Consider the following 3860-nt stretch of genomic DNA (forward strand, 5'->3'; position numbering starts at 1 on the left):
CTTGTTTTCACGAAAGGGTTAAGAACAATCTAAGATGAAGGAAAGAAAAAGTAGTAGTTAGTATATTCTTTTTCAGAATTCAAGCATAGGAAAGATATATAAAGTCCTTTAGGTTCAAGATAGTAGTATTTATTAAAAATGGATCTGCCATATGATCCAGTAACTCCACCTCTATGCATCTACCCAAAAATTCAAAAACTCAAATTCAAAAGGTAACTTGCATTCCCATGTTTATTGCAGCACTATTTATAATAGCCAATAATGGAAAAAACCTAAATGCCCCCAAACAGATGAGTGGATCAAGAGGATCTGGTGCATATACAATGGAATATTACTCAGTGATCAAAAAAGATAAACTCACGCCGTTTGTGGCAATATGGATAGAGCTGGAAGGGAAAAGGCTAAGTGAAATCAGTCAGAAGGAGAAAGATAAATACTGGATGATGTCACTAATATGTGAAATACAGAAAAACAAAATGAAAGGTCATATAAAAACAAGCTTTAAAACTAACCCTTGAAAGCTGACTATAGAGCTGAAGCATCCAAAGGGCAAAGGAGGTGGGGGAGAGGTAAGAACAAAGAAGGAAGGAAGTGTGATGGACTATATGGTGGATTGGGTGAACTGTGATGCTGATTCCTGATGGGGTTATCCTACTACTACCTCTACTAAAAAAATATAATTTATGATGAGTAAAAATTAAATTACAGAGATATATAATTAAATACATTTCAAAAAGACTACTAGTTTTCATTCTGCAGTGATTTTAAACAGACTGCAAGTGAAGTATGCTGATTTAGGGAAAGAATCACTTATTAGAGAACACCGATGGCAGCAACACATGGCAATAAAGCAAGTAGAGCGCTCAAAGGCATTTCTCTTATAGTAGTCTCTTTTCAGTGACCAAAAGTGAAAATTCCCCAAGTGAAATCACATGCCGACAATAATGGAGTATTCACTGTATTAGAATATAATGATACAGATCACGAAAACAGGCTAAACCTTTTCCCTAACCTTTACTAGCAATTTGAGAAATATTTCTTCTAATTACAGTATGAACAGAAGCTGGGGGAAAAAAAGACTGACAAATGAAAGGCTTACTTACTGCCAATTTGTAAAAGAAATGTCATCTCAACCACTTGGTTGTAAAGCCAAGAATCTAATACTGGAGACCCCAATTCACAAGTCATACTACTGAACATTTGTGTATTCTGGCAGTAGATGGAAAACCTAATTTAAACACTGAAACCTAGTGTGCATTCTCACTTTCCTCAGAACATGCATTTGTTCTATATTTATGTGTGCAGTATGTGTGCAGACCAGGTTCCTTTAGAAGCTTAGTTACTTGCGGTTACAATATCACAATTCTTAGAAAAAGTGGCTGTGAGGTCACAACAAACACTCAAGTCTGTGTGGATGGCCACGGAAGAAGACTTTTTGTTATTAAGGGATGGAGGTGGCTACTTATTTTGGGCACAGATAAAGCTTTCTCATGATGCAACTTATAGGACCAGACCCCATCCTGTCTACCTCTTGATCTTGCTGGGTTTCTCCCAGCTCACTTGGTTGCATCAGACGCACACAGGTCTCTTTCAGTTCTTTATATTCTCTTCTTTGTTTCTTGATCTTTGCTATGCTAATTTCTCCATATGGCATATTCTTATTCTACCTGGCCAAGTCCTCTCAGTTTTGGGATCTTAGCTTTACCTGAACCTTTCAACCTAAATTTGGTTCTCCCCTGTCCTGTGTTCACTCATGTATCATCTGACTCTTTTCCTTTAAAACCATTATCACAAAAAATTAAGCAATATATAAATGTTTGTTTTGAATGAAAAAAAGGTAAAAAATAATTAGTAGCTGGAGTGTGTTAGTTGTTTAATACAAATCTTCTTCCATTATACACCTGAAGCAATACAAGGATATTTGGACAAGCAATGCATGTCTATTTGGTTTGCCTTAATACTTAATGTAACTAACATGGCTTGGCAAAATCAGCCATTCAGGACATGTGTTAGATGAATAAACAAGCCAATGCTGACAGTCTGACTCAGCCTTGGGGAATGCTTTAGACTGTGCTGGTGTTAAGTAGCTATTGCTACTAGATATTCAATCACAAGTCTGGACAAGAATACTATGTTGTAGGTCTGGGCCTCAAACACTGGCTGAACCAGGCACCCAAGAGCTGGGTACTGCTTTAGGCCATACCCAGCAATCATGTTCACATTCCTGTGTGTGAACACAGAAAAGTTTTAGACACGCCGCCCCCCACAGTCCCCATAATTTTGATATTCATCTAATAACATGAACATATTAACATACTTCCTTTGAGACTGCTTTCAATCTGGAGCAAAACTGAGATTATACTACACATACATTTTTTTTTTTAAGATTGATTGATTGATTGATTTATACAAGAACTGGGGTGAGAGAATTCACCATAGACAGAGCAGGGAGTAGAACAGGCAGAACGACCGAAAACACTGCTGAGAGGAGCAGCAGGCGAGACAGGAGAAGTCTGCCACGCCATGTGGGTTTCTCCCTGGCTGGCCAGGAATCGAATCTGTGCTGCAGAGGCTGCAGACAGCTTCACAGTGCTGTGCTCAACCTGCTGCGCCACTGGGGAGGCCCTACACATACAATTTTTGATCTTGTAATCTTATCATAAAAATTTGAGCCTAAGTACCTAGAACTGCGGAGTGCATGGTAAAGAATCCACACTCAGAGGGTAGAAATTCAATTCAGCTCAACAAACAAGAACTGAACCCCTAGATTATGAGTAACTATCACTATTCAGAAAGCGAAAAGTAATGTACTTTACATAATTAAAGATACACCAAGAGAAAGATAGCAAGTGTAAGCAAGTATCTTTTATGGGGGATATACAAGTTAGAGTGCCTAAATAAACCAGGAAACAACTTCTTTATAATGATCTTTTACTTTTTAGTAGTTCCTTGGTGGGAACTTCTTTTCCTGGATAGCCTTTTGAAAATATGGAATGTGCAGCTTACAGTTATTAGGGGATAAACTTTGGAAAAACATCTTTGGGAATTTCTATTTTTATCTTTTCTATTTCTAAGTCACAGACTATATTTTAAAATTTTCTATAAGGCAAAGTATTCTGACCCAGTTGGTGTGACTGCTACATGTTTTTGCTTAAACACACACACACACACACACACACACACACACACACACACACACAGAGTTCTTTGAGCATTAATCAATAAAGTAATACCCTGAGCTCATCTGGCCATGAAATGATGACAGAAGAGAGGATATCATTAAGGAGCAAAGCCCCTCCAGAAGTGGACCACATGAAATTTAAAATAACACAAACTATGACTTACAGTCTGATTGCTAGAAGTTGCCAAAATGAGTCTTAAAGGTATAAAATAAAGGTGTCAGTAGGGCAGGTTTCTTTTGGAGGTTCCAGGAAAGAATTTGTGCCCTTGCCTTTTCTACTTCTAGAGATTGGCTTTCCTCGGTCTCTTGGCCACTTCATTACCATCTGTTTCTGTGCTCATTCTTCCTCCCTCTTGTAAGGACACTGTCATTAGCTTAAAGGTTCACCTGGATAATTCAAATTTCCCATCTCAAGGTCCTTAATCTTGCACCTGCAAAATCCCTTTTGCCATAAAAGGTAACATTCACAGATTCAGTGATTAGGACATGGGTATCTTGTTGGGCCATTATTTGCTCTAACACATGCAGGAAATCCGTCACGGCACTTCAGACCATAAATCTCTAAAGTCTAAGTTCCCTGTGTAAAATGTTAAGAGACCAGTCTGGCTCTCCAATAAAGAACACTCTACCAAGTAAGGAATAAAATACCCCCTGCTCCTCCAAAACAAAAAAATCCAAT

The sequence above is a fragment of the Talpa europaea genome (genome assembly GCF_964194135.1).
Source record: "Talpa europaea genome assembly, chromosome: 3".
NCBI lineage: Eukaryota > Metazoa > Chordata > Mammalia > Eulipotyphla > Talpidae > Talpa > Talpa europaea.